Source organism: Chiloscyllium plagiosum, unplaced genomic scaffold, assembly GCF_037043375.1.
Source record: "Chiloscyllium plagiosum isolate Xiang-an unplaced genomic scaffold, Cpla_swu_hap1 HiC_scaffold_48, whole genome shotgun sequence".
NCBI classification, from domain to species: Eukaryota; Metazoa; Chordata; class Chondrichthyes; order Orectolobiformes; family Hemiscylliidae; genus Chiloscyllium; species Chiloscyllium plagiosum.
Genome location: NW_028270186.1, coordinates 14,451,554 through 14,472,728, shown reverse-complemented (window position 1 = coordinate 14,472,728; position 21,175 = coordinate 14,451,554). Strand labels below are relative to the sequence as shown.

The following is a 21,175-nucleotide window of genomic DNA, read 5'->3' as shown; positions in this document are numbered from 1 at the left end:
CCGAAAGACCGAATTATTTCATAAAATATGGCAGCCCTTCTTGAATTATATGAATACAGATATTTCGACTATCCTAACAAGGGCTTTTATTTAATTGAGATTACAAACCTGGCTGGTCTGGAGCCACTTGGGAGAGGAATCCTGCACGAATACGGATTTTGTTACATCTGATGTTAACACATTCCGAGCATGTATCTCACTACCCAATTTCTATGTTATCCGTTGTTTTGTTTTTCTTTCTCTTATTTGAATAATGTAAGAGACTTAAATATACACCCTGGTTAGTTGCAGGTTAGATTAGTAGTTAGTTGAGTTTTGTTTTTTTTCTTTTGCGGTATTTTTCTTTTGTTAAATTTTGGTTATTATTTATTTAAGATTTAATTGTATATCAATGTTTGTACTTGAGAGTTTTGTTTATTTTTGTAAACTTGTAAAAATGTTAAATTTCTAATAAAAATATCTATAATAAAAAAAATTTGATGGATAGGGAACCGACACAGGAGAGATGGGTGAACTGGCGTAACTTGGTATATGTCTGAATCTGGCTGAAGAATGGAATATTGGCCTGAAAAGCATTGAAAGAATCTAATCTGTTGATATTAAGAATATTAATGAGGGTTTTATTGACAGTTTTGGTGAGGTATGGGTGATGAGGAGGGAGCATTTGGGTTTGGAAGCTCTTCTTGAAAGACAGAGTAAGAGAAAGAAAACGAAAAATAAGACATTTGAGAAAGAAAGAAATATAGCTTTTTTTATATAAAAAGGGACAATGGCTTTGAAATTTCTTCTGTTGCTAATATTAACGAAGAAGTTGTGTCTCAAATAATTGTCTGGCAGATTTTTTTTAAGATGGACGCTTGCTGTGTAAATGTGAAAATTTCCAGCTGAAATCCACGTCTTGTACGAGAGATATCATTTTGAAGATCTGAATCATTGGCAAGTTGCCAATACTGAATTTCATCTGAGAATGTGATTATAAAAGGTCAATTTCAGAAGATCCCTACTCCTTTCTTAAATCAACATATCCATTCTAAAAGATGAGAGACTTAACAAACAATCCAGGTCTTTTTCAATACATAATTTCAATTACATCACACTGTAAACTTTTTTTATAAATTCTGTGTCTTACGATCTTATACAGTATTCCACAACGACCTGATGAAGGAGCAGCGTTCTAAAAGCTAGTGCTTCCAAATAAACCTGTTGGACTATAATCTGGTGTTGTGTGATTTTTAACTTTGTACACCCCAGTCCAACACCAGCATCTCCAAATCATTTCTTACACCAAATCTCAGCCGTACCTATACCACAAATGGACAAACAAAGCCCCGGTGTTAATGCAGATTCATAATGACTAAACATAACAATTCATTTTGGGTGGAAAAGCAGGATTCAAATTTGCAATTCTTTTCTTCAAATGCTGGTCTAAGTTCACGAGGTGTTAAAAAAAAACTTAAAGTGGACCTTTCTAGTGTTAGGCGTTAGCGTTGATTGGTGTGGTCAGAATGTGTGTCAGACTGGTGTGGTCAGATAGTCCTGGTCTGTATGTGTGTCGCCACATCACACACAGCCAGTTATCCTTCAATTCATGGGTGACATGTATTCGCCGTGTAAAGTTTCTGCCATGGTCTTCATGTGACTTGATGCCTCGATTCTTCACCCCCAGATCTTTAGGCATTTGCGGCATAATGTTTCGAGGCCGTTAGACTTGAAGGAGTGCTTCACAATGAGTTTGAAATCTATGTTATCCTCTCTTGGAAGTCTGCTCATTTGAGAGTTGACAACACAGGATCTGGTGGAGAAGCATTTTTGGCCAATCAGGCAGTGAGTTAATTTCATCATCGTTGACATTAGGAACACAGAACATAGGAACAGGAGTAGGTTACTTCAGCTCATCATGCTTATTGTGTCATTCAATACAACCGTGTTTGATCGAGCACTTCATTGCCTTTCACCTACCCCATCCCTTTCATCTTTTATGCCACTGGAAGTCAGAAATCTATCAACTTTAAATATATTGAAGGACTGAACTTCCAGGGCCCTCTGTCAAAGGGAATGCCAAATTTTTACAAACATCTGAGTATTAAGCCATGCTCCTCATCTCAGTCCCAAGTGGAATTCCACTGATTTGGAAGTTGTACCTCATGATTTGAGACTGCCCAGCCTGGGAACTATTCTACTTGCATCTCCCTTGCCTGTCCCTTTAAATATTTTGTCAGTTGCAATGAGATTACTTCACAGTCTTCAAAACTCTGGAGAATACAGGCCTAACTTTGTAGAGCTGGTGTCAAGAAGGACACTTGCATTGGTTCAACAGTGCTTCCACTGAATGTGATATAGGCACTGGAGCATTGCTGATGGCATTCCCTTGTACTGCTGATTCCAGTCTCACTGCAGTGCCTGAGTGTGGTGTTGACAACTTCTGAACATTAGGATTTGTGTTGACCTGCAGAGACCTTTGTTGACAAACACTTGCTCTGTGGGGCACAGAAGAATGAACTCGTTCAAGTCTAGCAGCCTTGACATGAACAACTGGCAGAAGCTGACTACAAATTGTTCAAAATTCAGCTTGTCCACTGAGCTGCATCATACCTTGAGTCCAAATCCGTATAAAAAGAGGCAGATTGATGGGAATTGAGGACAGGAAAGGAAGCAAACCTTGCTCTCTGGTTCCCACTGTTGGATGTCTTTGTCACTTATGGTTTTTTGAGAGAAGTGACTGCAAATTATGGGAAGTGCTCACTACACGTCAGAGCTCCTTCACCAGCATATCTGGAAGATGGTATATTGGACTGACCAGGTCTGGGTCGAAACATGTATTTTGTTTTGGTAGCATTCAATGACAGACCAAATCTCTTACATACAAAATTGAAGAGCTTGAGAATGATGTACAAATCTGCTGGAGATTGGGCAACCACAGTTCAGTTCTTTGCAAACTGTCGATCTTGTATATCTATGGTGGTCAGTTTAGTTTTGTCACCAGAGGTGATCGAGGTTAAAGAGTCTTCATCTGGGCTGTATTTAATTCACACATCAGTGGGAAGTTGATCTTTGGTGAGATAGATAGAGAGCCACTGTCAGATAGATCACATCGCCTTGCTTGACACTAGCCAGGATTTTGAAAACATATGTTTAGATTTCCACACTGTAACTTGCAGTCATAGTATCATAAAGCAAATTCAGGAATGTGATGAAGAAAGTGCAGCAATTAGTATTCAACAGTCCTTCTTGTCGGTTGAACTTGTTTCCAGTCTCTGTTAGGATGTTAAACTCTTAGTGACAAGGAGGCAGCAGGAGAAATAATTATGACCAGGTGGATGACAGACACTTGATCCATTATAAGGGTGGCCACCATCAGAATTGATTTGTTTCATTTGATCAACAAGAGTTGTTTTAGTTGATATGAATCTTTCGCATTGCCATCTGGAGAAAGATACTGAAAGGAAGGAAAATTCAAGGTGGCAATGTGTATGAAATGAACAGAAATGGGGAATTTGAAGGACAGTGAGGTGCTGCTGATCTGGAGTTTTAATTTACTCAGCTCCTGCTTCATGCATTTTGTGATTTCAGTCACATGTATTCAATGAAGAAATAGAAGGTAATGTTACAATACAATGTTACAGCAGCGACATTTCTCTTTGGAAAATAAAATATGAATGACATCGGCTCAAGATTCAATCCACTTTGGTGATGCCCTGAGTGTACCACGCAGCAACATGTTCAACATGAGGATTTTATTGAAGTCGAATCACAGAATCATAGTTCCACAAATGGACTGTGTACATGCAGGCCATTTGGTCCATCAAGTCGCACTGACCCTCCGAAGAGTATCCCAACTCGACCTACCCCTCCTCCCTCCCCTAACTCTGCATTTCCCATGGCTAATCCATCTAGACTGCACATCCCCGGACACTGTGGGCAATTTACCATGGTCAATCCACCCAACCTGCATATCTTTGGATTGCTGAGGGAAACCCATGGGGACAATGTGCAAACTCCACACAGACACTCGCCCAGGTGAGGACTCAAACCCTGGGTGCCGTGAAGGCAGCAGTGCTAACCACTGAGCCACCTTGCTGCCCTCGTGAAGTGTAGTTGAAGATGTCTGTGCATCTCGTGGCGGAATTCACATGACCAGAGCCAACTAGGCCAGATCCTTGTACGTGATTGCATTTCAATTGAACAGGTCATGATACATAGTTCAGATAGTCTGCCTCCAGAATGCCACCAGTTGTTTACAGCATTTGGTGGCATTGATTAAATTCAGAAGCCATTTGAAGCCCAGGGATATTGTAGGGAGAACCAAGTGTAGTTGCTTACTGGACAGTGTTCCTGTCAGGTAGAGGAAAAGGACTATGCATGAAATTATTTGTTAGAGATATCAGAGTCAGGAGTAAAGGGATACATAGTCAAGTTGCCTACTTTTCCTTCATCATGATCAAACTTTGGAATGTGCTATTTCTTACGTGCTGTTTCAAGCTTTTGTATGACTGTAGCAAGAATATGGTAGCATTCCACATTCCTGAAACTAATTTGCAATGATATTCTTACTCATTGTAGCTCCAATAGTGATTTCTTTGCTGTCCTAATTTGCAGTTGCTTCAAAATTATTCATGCCAAATGCACAGGTCAAGGATCATTGGCCATAAAGTATGACTATTTGTAGTCAAAAGAAAGTACAGCATCTTGATTTAGCCCATAGAAGAAGGAAGATTGCATTTACTTGCTATGCCCGAAACATGCCAGAGGTTTCGAGGCTGTTGCAAACTCAACTTGTTCCATCCTATAAACTGCAGAGCATGTGATGTTTTCAGTCACCTGTCAACTTGCAGGTCAGTGCAAATGGATGGAATGACAATCTCTGAGAAGGTGCAGGGTTCTGTTTGAAAGAATCTAAACAGTCTTGATTCAGGAATGAACTGACACTAAGTTTGAATTCTCATGCCAAGATAACAGGTTGCTTTTTTTTTTAGATTAGATTAGATTACTTAGATTAGATTAGATTAGATTACTTACAGTGTGGAAACAGGCCCTTCGGCCCAACAAGTCCACACCGACCCGCCGAAGCGCACCCACCCAGACCCATTCCCCTACATTTACCCCTGCACCTAACACTAAGGGCAATTTAGCATGGCCAATTCACCTAACCTGCACATTTTTGGACTGTGGGAGGAAACCGGAGCACCTGGAGGAAACCCACGCAGACACGGGGAGAATGTGCAAACTCCACACAGTCAGTCACCTGAGGCGGGAATTGAACCCAGCTCTCTGGCGCTGTGAGGCAGCAGTGCTAACCACTGTGCCACCGTGCCGCTTTGTATGGGAAATGAAAAGAATGTAATTGTGTAGGGGTACAATTCCTTTAAAATTGTTGATTATTTTTTCAGAGTTTCCTCTGGATCGAACCACCTTATATCTGTTCAGGGAATTATCGACATATTAATGATGACCTTAGGTGACTGGAACACGAAGTGTTCTTTTCAGTATCACTCCTGGCCATCATAACACAATGACAGTACAGAACAATCTTCTTTCAAAATACGATTCCTGCCCTGAATGTTCTCCTCATTTTATTTCAAGCTGTGGGATGGAGGGGATTTCAGCCTCTACTCAAAGTGTCCACGTCTTTCGGTTGTACCATCCCCAAATTCAGACCTTATGTGAATGCAGCTGGCAAGCAGTCAGCACCAAATGGACAGCTCACTGATTCTGATGGAGCAGGAAGTTGGTCTACCCTTCCACTGAGCAGGCTGGGAAGTGAAGCCAATGGTAGGTTCAGAGGGAACGAGCACAAGAAGCAGACTGCAGGACATTTCATTATTCAGGAGTGTCGGAGAAATTAGCCCAATAAAGCAGAGATCACAAAACACAGATCAAAGTGAAATGAACAGTTTACTAACACAGCGATATCGTGGAAGAGAAGTTGACAAGCTGAAACAGCACAAACAGTCTGTCCAGGTAGCTGAAACTCTCTTCCCCAAGCTGGGAATCAAGCCAGGTTTTATAGGAATATTGTACAATGATGCTAATTAAAATAGGGAAAATACAATGTATTTGATAATTAAGTAATCCAGTTACAATGGTGATAATCGCAAAGCAGTTAACAGAAGAATGTCCTGAATCTAGACACAATATAGCATCCTGGCAGTATCAATCAGGAGATTCCAGCTCTTTTCAAGGGGAGGTGAGAATGTCCCTTTTAAAGCAGTAAGATGTTTCCATTGTTTCTGTCCTGTGAGCGAGGTATTCTGCTGCCACTCCGTCTGACCTGCCCTTTGTGTGGCTCTGGTATCACTGGGATACCAGACTGCCCTTAGGGCTTTGGGACAGCTGGGGTCCAGGAAGCTTGTTGTCAGTTTGACTTGGGAAGTGTATTCCCTGGTCTGCGAGTGACTATGGTCATGTCTGGTTTCTCTTGTCAGCCTGTTTGGTCAGTGCTGAGGCATTCTGGGTATTCCTTGTATGGTTTGGACAGGCTTGGTTTTCTGTGTTCTGTGTGGTAGGGTAGGCAGGATGGCAGATCTTTTCCCACAAGGAGTGACCAAACCAAAAGAAGAAGGGTCACTTTGTTGAATCCATTGATCGTTCTCTTGAGGGTTAGCATCTTGGTGGACATGGTTATTCACTTGCTTCCACTCAGGTTTGTGGGCTTCCAGCTGTTAGCTGAAAGCCTTGCGTTCTGCTTTCAGATGTTGGCTCAAACCTTTGTGTTACAGCCTATGGATTTAGTGGCAGCTTCTTGATTTAAAAAAAGAAAGGAAACAACACACAATGGAGGGAAACGATTTGCCTTATGTAGAAAAACTGAAATTGCTGTAAAAGCTCAGCAGAACTTCCTCAGAACTGGTGCAGTTCGGAACACTTGACCCGCAAGGTGAACTCTGATTTCTCTCCATAGATGCTGCCAAACCTGCTCAGCTGAGCAGGTCTGGCAGCATCTATGGAGAGAAATCAGAGTTCACCTTGCGGGTCGAGTGTTCCGAACTGCACCAGTTCTGAGGAAGTTCTGCTGAGCTTTTACAGCAATTTCTGTTTTACAACATCCATCGTTTTTTCGGTTTTTATTTTTGAAATGCCTTATGATTCTTTGGAGGTAGCATTCTCAATCTCAGCCTGGGTTTGCTGCAGAGAATAGATGAGGTACTTTGCAACAGGAATTGCAACTCATTCTGGTCTGTACACTTGCACCTCCCAACAGTCTGTTTTAAAGTTGCACTGATCGAGGACCCATAGCAGGTAATTCACACAAGCTGCTCGTCAGGAGAAGGGGTGTAATTTACTGCGGACGGGGATTAGGAAAATAGTGAAGGTGATAAGGCTATGATAGAGTAATAAATGAGTTCAGACTATCAGATTGTAGTGGGTGCCCTTTGTTTCTCCTTTCTGTCCTCGAAGAAATCAGCTCTGTTCCAGTTTGTAACCATCGCATTGGAACAATGGAGTCTGGGGACTGATGAGCTGTGACATTGCAGGGTCAAATACTAACTCAGCTGCCTGGAACAACAGACAGCATTTCAGACCAGTTGTCTTTCTTTAGCATCCCGACGGATGTGAACTGCTTCAGGCGGAAACAGCAGCTTGTCAGTGGGCTGGGGGAATGAAGCCAAGAGCCAACCCACCAGCACTGAGAGAAGGTTGCCAGCGGGAACGTGTGTCAAGTTCAAGAGTCTCAAGGAGGTAGTTTAAAGGATCTTGCTGGCTTGCAACTGTTTTACCTTCAAGGATTGATGGAGTAGGAGCCTGCTCAGAAGTGGTCATCAAGTCAACCCACTATTACTGCTCAGTCACCTTTTTGCTATCAGTCAGGGAAGCTGAAAATTCTTCCTTGTGTACCAGTGGAATTATGCTCTCCACAGCTACACCACACCCTTCCTCCCATCTTTTCTTCCAAAAGAGTGGGTCATGTGGACACCGCACTGAGGTGTGTTTAGCTGGCTGTCATTTGTTTTGTTAGAAGTGCACACAGGTAGAGCAAACACATACTTGTCATCTATATCATTCCTGTCAAACAGACAATCTTGGTAAACAGTGCAACAGAGAAAAGTACACAATCATCCTTTCACTGATAAATTTCAGTATTATCCCAATCAGTTGGGTCCAGTACAGACATTCAAAGCTCTGACAGTAATTGCACCAACTGTTTTTCAGAGGTATTCTGTAAAATATCACTTTTAATTAGTCAGTGAAATAATATTTTTTGTTTCCGCTAATTTCAGCCCACAACGAAAGGATTGTGTCTATACTGCTTGACTTCCCTATTTCTTTGTGAGTTCTCACTTAATGCCTTATCTGAATGAGTAACTGGCTTCATGAGGAAACCTTGGGAGAAAATCAATCTTGGATGCAGCAGAGTGAACATTTCCTAAAATCCTCCATTGCTCACGAGACCAGTCAAGTCTCCCTTTATGTGGATGGGTTGTATGTGTTGCCATCAACATAAACCTGGCATGAAGTCTGCCCATTTCCCAGCACAGCAACATTCATCATGACTTCAGAAATAATCCATTCATTATAAAATACTTAGAAGTCACCTGTTTATAAGGTGCTCTATCAATGTAAGTTCCGTTTGGTATGACATGAAGGACACGGGATCAAATCTGACAATCCTCAGCTGAGGATTGAGTTTGTTTGAGTTACTGGGATGAACATTAGAACAGATGTCAACGCTTCCCAACGCAGAGAGGAAAAGTTCACTCCCAAGGCTGGTTTAACTCATCTCACCTCTGGACAGTCACTGGGAACACAAAAACGGCGAGACACTCTATTACAGAGACAAAAGGATGAGAAGCTTTTAATGGAAATGCTTCAAAAATGTTTTGCTGTTTGTAGTTTTGCAGGAATGGGGCTGCACTCTTGTATGTACTGCTACCCCCTAACCAAGCAACCATTATTTCTGTGCATGAATGTTAGGCTATTTATCTGTTCGAAGGAGATAAAGCAGGTCCCGGTACCACCTTACCCATATTTTTACAAAAAAGACACACACTTTGCAGCTGTAATCCATAGCCGGAATTCAGGAAACCTGCCTTGTTTGTATTCTCTTCCGTCCACCAGGGTGCTAAAGCCAATTATGGAGACTCCTACCACTCTCCTGTACCACAGCTGACATCAGTACAATGTGCAAAATATAAATAGAATATAAAAGCTCTCACCAGATGGGCAAGTTAATGACATTGGCAGTGAAAACAATATTGCCAGTTCGCTCATGCCGTCCTACGATGATGAATCAAAACACACTTTTAAGTGAAAATGGAAACTCGCTGGGCCATCATGCACTTATCAACTACCAACTGCAGAGCACTGTACTGAAAGGAGCTTTCCACAACACATTTTTCATCATTTTGAAACAGGCTATGGCGACCAAAGAAAGGGACATGCTGTCATTTAAAATATGAAGAGAGGTTGTTGGTGGAGGCGGGAGGGTGGGGGGGAGGAATCAGAAATCTGAGTTTCTCTTTAAACCATCACAAGTGATCTGCTCTCACAATCCCACAGGGCCTTTTAATGTCTAACGAATAACATCTGTCAGGGAAACTGTCGAAGTAGGAAGCTCAGTCAGCTGCTGCATACTGTACTGCACACAACAAAGCCAATGTGACCACTGTCTGGTAACTACGACAACCGGGGCAGAAAATGGGCAGCATTCATTCAGAAGAGCCAGTCAGCTTGGTTTCCCTTCCAGCCACAGCCTTTATAAGGACGGTTAGGCTGTAATTATGTCATGACTCACCTCAGAGCAGTGCGCCTGTTTTTCTGAAGGATGTATTACAGCGAGCAGATGGCAGCTTCTAGGCTCTGAAGGCATGGGGGTCACAAGATAATCCTGAAGGTGTCTATGTTTAAAGAAAGGTCAATAGTTTAACATCCATGCTCCATTTGATAAAATAATCTGCTGTTAAGGCATGGTTTGCAGCCACACAGAAAATAAAATAGCAATAATAAGGCAGAGCTTCTTGTTTCTCATAAAAATAGACCATTATGATACTTAATGCCAAATTAAATAATTTGATAAAATGCCGCAGTATGAATTAACACAGCATACATTGTATGTCCTGAGTGTGATAAAGCATCATCACACACACACCACGTGCCAGTGCAGTACACCTTTCTGATATATTATGCAGAGGAATGTCACATCAATAAACATTGAGTAAATTAAAGTGAATGTTATATTCTAAAAGTGCAAAGTGTATTTTGTGCTAGAGACAGTAATGTAGATTGCAGCCACAGTGAATGGGCTTTGTAATCTACAGGGTGGCATTGCCCTGAAACAGTAGTACACTTTAAGGGCATTTAAATGGTCATTGGATAGGCATATGGACGAGAATGGAATCGTGTCGGTTGGATGGGCTTCAGATCAGATCGACAGGTTGGCACAACGTCAAGGGCTGAAGGGCCTGTACTGCACTGAAATGTTCTATGTTCTATGTTCTATGTTCTATTAATGGCTATGATGCTGGACTAAGAACTTTGAAGCTGCCATTCTAAATTGATTTTGAATGATGAACTCAATAAACCAGGTAAATTGTGGGCTGGCACCAGAAAAGTAACTGCGAAAGCTGCTGGATGGTGACAATAATCCAACAGGTTATACACGCACCTCAGAAAAAGGAAACTTGCTATCCAACCTGGTCTGTTTACTTCTGATTTCACTCTATCTTTGACTGATCGTGCCACTGGGAAAGGAAGAATGGATTATATGTGCTGTCTTCCCAGCATTGTCCACAACAACAGAGTGCATTTATATTACATCTTTGATGGACTTGGACTTGCCAGGCACATCCCAGGAGGTCATAGAGTCATACAGCATGGAAACAGGCCAGTCAGGCCAACTTGTCCATGCTGACCTGGTTTCCTAATCTGAACTCATCCCATTTTCCTGCATTTGGCCCATGACCTTCGAAACCTTTCTTATCCAAAAGTACCTGTCCAAATGTTATAACTGTACCGGCCTCTATCACTTTCTCTGGCAGCTCGTTCCATGTACGAACCATCTTCTGTGTGAAAATGTTGCTCCTCGGGTCCCTTTTAAATCTTTCCCCCCATTTTATGTGTATGCCCTCCAGTTTTGGTGTCCCCTACCCTAGGGAAAATACCTTGATTATCTCTGCCCATCATGATTTTATAAATCTTTATAAGGTCACCTCAGCCTCTTACCCTTCATTGGAAAAAACCTGTCCAGCCTCTCCTTATAACTCAAACCTTCCATTTTGGTAACATCCTTGTCAATCTTTTTTTGCACTCTTTCCAACAGTTTACTAACATCTTTTCAGTAGCAGGGTGACCAGAATTGTATGCAGTACTCCAAATGTGGCCTTGCCAATGTCTTGAACGGCCTTAAGATGATGCTCCAACACCTGTACTCAATGCTCTGGCAAGCAATAAAGGCAAATGTGCCAACTATTTTCTTCACCACCCTGTCTACCTGTGATGCCACTTTCAAGGAACTATGTACCTGCACCCCTCAGTCTCTCTGTTTGACAACACACCTAGGGCCTTACTATTAACTGTGTAGGCCTTGCCCTGGTTTGTCTGAATTAAACTCTGTTTGCCATTCCTTGGCCCACTGGTTTCATTGATCAAGATCTCGTGTTACTCGTAGATAACCTTCACCGGTCACCATTAAAATTTCACATGCAAAATGTTATGTAAAGATTGCCAAAAGCTTGGAAATTGAGACTGGCACGAAGAAACATTTTGAAGGGATAAGAGAGGGAGAGACAAGATACTTTGGAAGGAAATTCCAGAGTTTTGGGCCAAGGCATTTAAAAGTATAGTGGCCAGTGGTGGAACAATTGAAATTGAGGAGTTAACACTGGCCAAGTGCAAAGTCAGTCCAAAACAAAACAAATGAACTGTGTTGTTATTTTCAATTTGTCCTTTTGTCAAACAACTCATGAATAGACAAGGTTCTCCTTGAAGATTTGATGCTGACCGTGCACTTGTTGCAACCTATAAGTGACAGAAGCTGCTAATCCTTATCATCCAGTCTGGTCTCTGTTCAATGTATCACTTAACTGACGGGAAGTAAAAATATCACACACCTTAGGGGTGCTAAAAGATACAGACCTCAGATCTAATTTACCAACTATTTTTGGTTGCGTAGGATGCTCATGATGCTGCAGTCATCTGCATACAGTGGTCATGAATGTCTCTGGTGGTTTAGTTAATTTTGGCGACTGAGGTCAAAGAGTTTTCCATCTCGGCTGTATTTTATACGGACAACATATGGCAGTTGATCTTTGATGAGATGTTAGATAGCTTATAAGTACCATGAGGCTATCATTGAGCCTTGTTTGACAGCAGTCTGCTTTCAGATTTCCTATTCAAGACATGTGCATTCCTGACAACTGTATCAGGAATCAGTTGTAGAATTGAAAGGAAGTTTCTTGGCCTTTTACATCTTTGGAGAACAATCTAGAGAACCTCATAATTTACTGAATCAAATGCTTTAGGGAAGTTAATAAATGCAATGAAAAGTTGTTAGCGTTATTCTCAACATTTTTTCTTGCATTTGCCTGACAACAAAAGTTACTCATTTGCAAGCCATTCTCAATTGCTTCAATTCTGCATCCAAGAAACTCAACCTGTCTTTGCATATGACTGAAACAAAACTCATATAGTAACCCAGACTTGTCCAGTCGAATATTTCAATTCCCATATGTCTTGAAGGAAAGTCTCTCAGTACTGGGCGTACTTCACACAGCTCGGCAGCCTGTCTTTCTCAAAAGGAGATTAATGATAAGAAAGTCCAACATTAGATCAGCTGCACCAACTCAGTCTTCTACAGACTCTGGCTGTGAGAATTTGACAACAAAGACTTCAAGCAGAGCAGCAAAAGTTCAAATGTGCAGAGCAGTTATCATTATCACTGCACTGGAAAGAGACCTGGCCTGGGACACATCAGAGAAATTCCACCAGAAATGTCTCCATTGCAATTTCAAGATTCAATGGGAGGACCATTGGCCAAACCCAGAATCCTTTTTGAAGCGGTCAAGCATTGAGGTGAAACCAAGATTTGGATTGGACACTGCGCCCACTTGGCTGTAGCGATCTCCCATGCCCCAGCTCCTGATTTTTTCAACTCACAGTTGGGCAGAGTTCCAGGGGAGGACTGCAAGGAAATTCTACAAGACATTCTGAGGCTCTCTGTGAAGCACTGCAGCATTGTCATTCATGGCGAGGAGGAACTTGTGACCAATTACTCGAAACTGCGACAACCTGTCCACCAAGCTGTGCCACATTTTGAGGTCAAGTTTCTAATGATGTGGCAGTGTTGGCTGAAAAGGAAAGAGACAGGAGCAACTTCTGCACTTTGTCTCCATTACTTCTTGGGACATAATGCCCTTTGTGAAAGATTTGTGGATCAAGACAGGCATGATAAGTCATATGAAGACTCATGGCAGAAATCCACAACTAAGTAGATGTCATCCTTGATTCAAAGGATGGACAATGATGTCCCTGATTCATACCTCCCTCCATAACTCCATAATATCTTAATCTCAGTTATTTCCTTCATTCTTTTGATTTGCAGGATTTATTCACTTATGGGACATGGACATTGATGGCTGGGCAAGCAGTTATCCCCTGTCCCTAGTTGCCTTTGAGAAGGCAGTGGTGAGCTGCCTTCTCAAATGACTTCAGTCCATGTGCTCTCGGTAAATATTGTTCTGGATAGAATTCAGGATTTTGACCCAGCAATAGAAATATATTTCTTAGTCAGGATGGTGAGTGGCTTGCAGGTGGCGGCATTCCAATTATTTGCTGCCCTTCTGCGCCAGATGGAAATGGTCGTGGGTTTCCAAGGTGCTCTGTCAAGGTCTTTGGTGCATTTCTGCAGTGCAATTTGTAGATGGTACACACTGCTGTATCAGCGGTGGAAGAAGTGAATGTTTGTGGATGTGGTGCTTATGAAGCGGGCTGCTTTGTCCTGGATAATGTTGAGCTTCTGAGTGTTATTGGAGCTTCCACCCATCCAGAGCATGTGGGGAACATTCCATCACACTCCTAACTTGTGCCTTGTAGATGATGGACAGGCTTTGGGGAGTCAGGAGGTGAGTTACTTGCTGCAGCATTCCTTGCTCTTATGGTCACTGTATTTATATGGCGAGTCCAGTTGTGTTTCTGGTCAATGGTCATAGGATGTTGAGGGATTGAGTCATGATGACACCACTTACGATCAAGGGGCAATGGTTAGATTATCTTTTGTTGGATCAGTCATTGCGAGCATTTATGTTACATGTCACTTGTCAGCCCAAGGCTGAATATTGTGCAAATGATGTTGCATTTGAACATGTACTGCTTCAGTATCTGAGGAGTTGCAAATGGTGCTGAATGTTGTAGAGTCATAAACGAACATCCCCACTTCTGATGGAAGGAAAGTCTTTGATGAAGCAGCTGAAGATGGGCTTTGGACACAAGCCTGAAGATCTCCTGCAGAGATGTCCTGCAGCTGAGGTGACTGACCTCCAACGACCACAACTATTTTCTTATGTGCTGGGTATGACTCCAACCAGTGGAGAGTTTGCCCCTAATTCCCATTGATTACAGTTTTGTGAGTTCTCCTTGAAGCCACACTCAACCAAACGTGGCCTTGATGTCACTTTCACCTCACCTCTACAATTCAGCTTTTTTGTCCATGTTTGAACCTATCAGGAGGTCAGGAGCTGAGTGGTTCTGGCAGAACCAAAACTGGGCACCAGTGAGCACATTATTGTGAAATAGGTGCTGCTTGATAGCAGCGTTGATGACACCTTCCATCACTTTACTGATGGTCAAGAGTCACCCTCACAACCCAATTGTTAATTCTTCCATCCACTTCCGCAAAAAAAATTTTTGTACTCTTTATTCCCACAGTAGGCTTTCAACAAGGCAAGCCCAAGCGTGGAGGGGTAGAGTTTTAAGTAGAGTGTGGTGATGTCGAAGAATCATTCAGGGAGTCCGACTCCATGTTGCAGACGGGAACTTTCAATAGTGATAGTGGGGGCCCTGACTTTCTATTCATCACATAGCTGACCAGTAATCTCTCCCAATCTGAACGCCTGTCATTGAGATACATTGGAAGAACTTGCAGATTAATACTCATTTACAAACGGACCTGGCCTATCAGTCCTGGCATGGGACCCAAACCCAGAATTAATAACTGAGAGAAAACAACAGAACCCGTTGCAGCACAAGAAACTCCCCCTTTGAAGGAGTGTAGAGAAGCTCAAATTCTCGCAGATTTGAACTGAGACCATAAACAAAACTGTAGAATATTAAATATTCAACTGTAAGCCCAGAATAATACAATGCTGATAGAGCCGGATGAATCTAACATAGCAGAAACAAATTGAAAAACAGGTTTCAAGAACATATTTATTCAAAAGGCAATAAATGTTTGGAATAATCTATCGTGTAGGGTAGCAGATACAAGAACACAAGAGACATTTACAAAACATTTTGGATGTTAGGATGGGACGATACCAGAGAAATAAATTTTCACAACTCTTCCTTTGACAAGAGAAAGAGGTTGGAAGAGAGGTTTTGTTCCATTCCTTTGAGGCTGAGAATGAAGAGTTTGCATTATTCATCTCACATCTACGGTAGTATATTAACTTGCAACTAGCTCAAGGACAAGTGGGCTCATTACATGCTACAGCTGTCACAGTCGATGTAGTCCATGTGAACTGGCAGCATCTCAGTGCTGATGTCAGGAATGTTTATTTTTTTTTTTGGGTTTGTTTGTGCCCTTTTTTCCTCCCCTCTGCACATTTTGCTCTCTGAATAGATTATTCTCAGAATGCGCTCTGCTTCTGGTATTTTTCCAATCCAATTTTTCCTTGCACATCGTTGGAAAGAAATCAGGACTAAGTTCTGACAGTTCAACTCCACTGCTTGCTGGCTTTGTAAGCTACTCTCAGGACCTGAAGAACAGTGATTTCTGAAGGATATGTTGCTCAGTTCTTCCGACTTACCAAGATCTTTAGTTGAACAGCCAGAAGCATTTTTGTGATGTTAAATCCACAGTAAAATAAATTTACAGCTTTATTTTATCAGACCACTTAACTTGAGGTGTGAGAAGGGTGCAGTAGACCTACAGCATTGTGGGGAGGTGAGAAAACAGAATAATAACGTTGACAAGTTGTTCACATGTAATCCACATAAAGGCTGCGTAACAAATGTTTCTATCTGAAGACTGAAGTCATAACCAGTGAGGTCAGGTAAATGTATTCACAACAACATTCTGGCTAGATCCCCACAACAGATTTGTGGAGAAAAACTGGGGTCAGATTGACAAAAGCATTGAGAATAAATCCTGAGTTCTGTCAAGAAAAAAAAAAATCTCAGTTGTGTTCCTAATACTAATGGATGAGAGTCATAATCATAGAGTTGCACAGCATGGAAACAGACTCTTCGGTCCAACTCGTCCGTGCTGACCAGATATCCTAACCTAATCTAGTCCCATTTGCCAGTACTCGGTCCATAACCCTCCAAACCCTTCCTATTCATATACCCATCCAGATGCCTTTTAAATGCTGTAATTGTACCAGCCTCCAACACTTCCTCTGGCAAGTCATTCCAAACATGCACCACACTTTGTGTGAAAAAGTTGCTCCTTAGATCCCTTTTATATCTTTCCCCTCTCGCCCTAAACCTATGCCCTCTAGTTCTGGACTCGCCCACCCCAGGAAAAAGACCTTGGCTGTTTAACCTATCCATGCCCCTCATGATTTTATAAACTTTTATAAGGTCACCCCTCAGCCTCTGATGTTCCATGGATAACAGCCCTAGCCTATTCAGCCTCTCCCTGCAGCTCAAATCCTCTAACCCTGGCAACATCCTTGAAAATATTTTCTGAACCCTTTCAAGTTTCATAACACCTTTCCATCAGGGAGGAGACGAGAATTGCATGCATATTCCAAAAATGGTCTAACTAATGCCAGAGCATGACCTCCCAACTCCTATACTCAATGCTCTAATCAATAAAAGAAAGCCTTCTTCACTATCCTATCTACCTGCGATTCTACTTTCAAGGAACTATGAACGTGCACTCCAAGATCTCTTTGTTCAGCAACACTCCCTCAGGACAGGAGAAGCATGAATGCATATTGCAGAGTTGCTCTTTGAGACTGAGACTGCCAATAAATATTGATTTTTGTCCAGGCAACCTGCGACGTGCCCAATCATTCCAGTGGTGAAAGGGCCCTGGAAATTGAGACCAATGCCTCATTTGAATTGGATACCACAAAAACTTTTGTGAGACAGCACAAAGTTTCAAATCACTGAAATGTTGGCCAACTGGGAAGATGGGGACAGGTATTGATAGGTCCTGAGAGGGGAAGGCTTGACCAAGTAAAGTGAGGCCAGGCCGGCAGAGACTTTTGTGGGGGTTCAGAGGCTCACTTCTGTTCCTTCAGATTCCAGAGTGGTTGACTCTAGATAATGAGGATCATCAATAACTGCTGGAAAAGACAGTGATGCTGACATACTGTGAATGAACAGATGAAAACAACCATGGATTAAAAGCAAAATCTGGAAGAAATGCCCAGGTGCGATGACATATCATTTCACTGACAGCTATTCCTTTGATGACTCTGCTGAAGCTCAAATTCTTCACCAAAGTGGCACGTTGAGCAACGGTTTCTTATGTCTGGCAGATTCCCTCTTGCAGACGTTTGCGATAGGTAGACTCATCGAGTCTTCCAGCACAGAAACAGACCCTTTGGTCCAACTAGTCCACGCCAACCATGTTCCCAATCTAAACTAGTCCCATGTACCTGCGCTTGGCCCATATCCCTCCAAATGTTTCCTATTCATATACTTATCTAAATGTCTTTTAAACATTGTAACTGCACCAGCATCACCACTTCCTCTGGCAGCCACATACTAACCACTCGCTGTGTAAAAGGTTCTCCTCGCACCTTAAAAATATGCCCCCTAGTTTTGGATAGGGGAAAGGCCTTCGCTATTCACTTTATCAATGCCCCTCGTGATTGAATAAATCTCTACAAGGTCACCCCTCAACCTCCTACGCGCCAGTGAAAAAAGTCTCAGCCTATCTTTATAAGTCAAACACTCCATTCCTGACAACATGCTGGTCAATCTTTTCTGAACCCTCTCTAGATTAATAATATCCTTCCTCTAACAAGGTGATCAGAACTTTGCACAGTACTCCAGAAGAGGCTTCATCTGTGTCCCGTACAACCTCAAAATGGCACCTCAACTCCTACACGCAAATGCCTGAGTAATAAAGGCAAGTGTGCTAAGCACCTTCTTAACCATCCTGTCTAGCTCTGATGCAAATTTCAAAGAATTACGTACCTGAAGCCTTCGGTCTCTCTGCTCTACAACACTACCCAGGGTCCTACCATAAATCCTACCATTAATTGTATAAATCTGGCCATGTTTGTTTTATGAAAATGCAATACCATGCATTTATCCAAATTAAACTCCATCTGCCACTCATCAGCCCATTGACCTAATTGAGCAAGATCTCTTTATCATTGTAGATAACCTTCTTCACTGTCCATTATGCCTTCAATGTTACTGTCATCTGCAAACGTATTAATCATATCTCCTATATTTCATCCACATCAGTTATGCAAATGACAAACAAAAGTGGACCCAGTACTGGTCCCTCAGTTAATGATTAGTTTCAGTCAGACGCATTGTAAGTGCAGAAAGGTGACAGGTCTCTTGTAAAACTTGGATTCTTCTATTTTAAATAAACATCACTTCAAAGGAGGCAAAGTGGCAATATGGGATAGGATAAAAATAGACAGAGGATGTGAGTACAGCATGCTATTCCCCAAATAGACAGTTTACTCAGTCCAGATGGAATGCATCCGAGATTACTAAGACAAGTAAGGATGGAATTTGCAAAAGACCTGGTCACATCTTTTCCAAACCACGTTACAAATGGGAGTGGCAGAGTAATGGTGAATGCTGAATACTACACTCCCGTTAAAAGAGAGGAGGAGTGGGTAAAGCTGACAATCACAGATTTAAAATGTCAATGGGGGAGGAACAATCATCCAGGAGAAAGTGGCATTTTGAAAAAAATCAACCAATTACTAAAGTCAGCACAGATTTTGTAAAAGCCAGCGTGCTTGACTAACTTGGTTGAGCTCTTCCATTCACGTGGTGTATTTGAATTTTCAGAAGTTATTCAATAAAGTGTCCATTAGAGCCGTGTCACTCTGGTAAAGCACACAATGTAAAGGAACAAGAAATTATTTGAGGGATGTTATTTTCATAGAGGGAGGTATTGCAATCAGAAAAGGTGATGGAATCAGATTGAATAGTCAGATTCAAAGTGGTTTGAGATAGTACCTGAACAGAAAGAATTTACAGTGCTTTTAGAAAAAAGTAGTGGAATGGAGGCAAATTGGGTGGCTCAACCACAGAGCTGGCACTATCATGAGAGGCAGAATGGCCTCTGCAATAGCTAGCTTTCTGATCAAATTACCTTACAATGTCATTGTTCCCTTTGCAGAGTAAACTATTTTGCTCATGGTAATTCTGGTTACATTGGCCAGTGACCCACACATTATTCAGCCAATAATATCATCCTGTGTAATGAGGTCCTTCAAAAAACTGCCTGTAAATCAATTTAGGAAGGAAGATTTATGTTGTGTTTCAGCTGATGAACTTTTCAATAGTTTGCTTGAAGATGATTGTGTCTGTGAAATGAAAATGTCCTCTATTATCTGGCAAATGCCGGTGTGTGTATCCTTCTTGCATTTTGATCAGTTATGAGAGGAGAGATCATCTGAGAGTGGTTCAAGTGGATTCTTCCCAGGATTATTCAAGATGTGATTTTTTTTTTTAGGAGGTTATACAGGTAAATCAAGAAAAATTTGAAATATGGTTATTTGAAGAATCCACATAATTTTGGATTCCATCCAACACTTTTCACCTGTTGAAGGAAGTCTCACATTTTCGATAGTAATGAAGAAAAATGTCAGAAAATTCAGGCATTACCGCATATTGAATAACTATTCAATCCTGACTTGCTGTGCTATTACTGCAGCTGCCACATCCAGCAGTACAGAAATTTTCACACACTGTTTCTCAACCTGATCACGAGCTGTGAGTCCCAGAAATTAAAAGTCAACAAAACTGGCAAATGAGACATTCTGGTCCAACTCATCTTATATGCTTCAAAATTTGAGGTCCAGCATGAACAGTTAGTTCAATTTCTAAGCGTCACTGATTTTTCTTGCCAGGCTTGTCCTCTGAGTAATGCAATATTTACTTTTGTCTCAACCACAGATCAAATTTATCTGTCTGTGACTCTGTTGGAAAAAATATGTGGGTTATCAAACCCCACTAATCCTGAGATGTCCCAAAAGTGTAAATAAAAGTCCAATTGAATCAGCAAGGTGGTTAAATTGCCTTCCATTTACTGTTATCTTGGAAAAATGTAATGACGCCGCCAGATCTCATCAAGATCAAGTGTACCTTAGAACTCTGTGGGAAGCTTGGGAAGTGATTGCTGGGCCTATTGCTCAGATATTTGTCTCATCGATTGTCACAGGTGAGGTGTCGGAAGACTGGAGGTTGGCAAACGTGGTGCCACTGTTTAAGAAGGGTGGTAAGGACAAGCCAGGGAACTATAGACCAGTGAGCCTGACCTCGGTGGTGGGCAAGATGTTGGAAGGAATCCTGAGGGACAGGATTTACACGTATTTGGAAAGGCAAGAACTGATCAGGGATAGCCAACACGGCTTTGTGTGTGACAAATCATGTCTCACAAACTTGATTGAGATTTTTGAAGAAGTAACAAAGAGGATTGATAAGGGCCTCTATATGGACTTCAGTAAGCCATTCGATAAGATTTCCCATGGGAGACTGGTGTGCAAGGTTAGATCTCATGGAATACAGGGAGAATTAGCCATTTGGATACAGAACTGGCTTGAAGGTAGAAGACAGAGGGTGGTGGGGGAGGGTTGTTTTTCAGACTAGAGGCCTGTCACCAGTGGAGTGCCACAAGGATCGGTGCTGGGTCCACTACTTTTTGTCATTTATATAAATGATTTGTATGTGAATATAGGAGGTATAGTTAATAAGTTTGCAGATGACACCAAAATTGGAGGTGCAGTGGACAGCAAAGATTACAATGGGATCTTGATCAGATAGACCAACGGGCTGAGAGGTGGAAGATGGAGCTTAATTTAGATAAATGCGAGGT

General features: G+C 41.9%; 1 long non-coding RNA gene across 3 annotated transcripts in view; it reads right to left on the bottom strand.

Moving 5' to 3' along the window:
• The window catches only part of LOC122543152 (uncharacterized), a 149,755-nt gene that overhangs the window by 42,436 nt on the left and 86,144 nt on the right, over positions 1–21,175 (bottom strand). For all 3 annotated transcript variants that reach the window (XR_015754955.1, XR_015754957.1, XR_015754956.1), the window contains one exon: positions 9,731–9,833. This is a non-coding gene — a long non-coding RNA (uncharacterized LOC122543152). The remainder of the gene's footprint in view (positions 1–9,730; positions 9,834–21,175) is intronic.